Consider the following 269-nt stretch of genomic DNA (forward strand, 5'->3'; position numbering starts at 1 on the left):
AAGCGAGTGAGCGAGCCGCGACCCTCACCTCGCCTCCACCCCCGCTCCTGAGCAGCCGGCGGGCACCGGAGACGCGGCGGGCAGCTTCTTTCCCTCTCCTTTTCTCTCCGTTTTCCTCCTCCTTCCCCGGAGGAGAAAACAAATAAAGAAGAGCAAATAGCCGGGAGGCGCTCGGCATCCAGGACGCTCCCTCCCCCGATCCAAGTTGGAATTAGCATCCTCTTGGCGGTGAGCACGGCTCGGGGCGTGCGCGGGCCAGGGACCCCCCC

The 269-nt window shown here is 65.4% G+C and overlaps 1 protein-coding gene across 1 annotated transcript in view; it reads left to right on the forward strand.

Moving 5' to 3' along the window:
- The first annotated feature begins 6 nt into the window (after positions 1-6).
- The window catches only part of CTBP2 (C-terminal binding protein 2), a 102,975-nt gene continuing 102,712 nt past the window's right edge, over positions 7-269 (forward strand). The window contains exon 1 of the mRNA XM_014528856.1: positions 7-228. The gene's annotated coding sequence lies outside the window, so the exon portion shown is untranslated. The remainder of the gene's footprint in view (positions 229-269) is intronic.

The sequence above is a fragment of the Myotis brandtii genome, unplaced genomic scaffold (assembly GCF_000412655.1).
Source record: "Myotis brandtii unplaced genomic scaffold, ASM41265v1 scaffold656, whole genome shotgun sequence".
Lineage (NCBI taxonomy): Eukaryota > Metazoa > Chordata > Mammalia > Chiroptera > Vespertilionidae > Myotis > Myotis brandtii.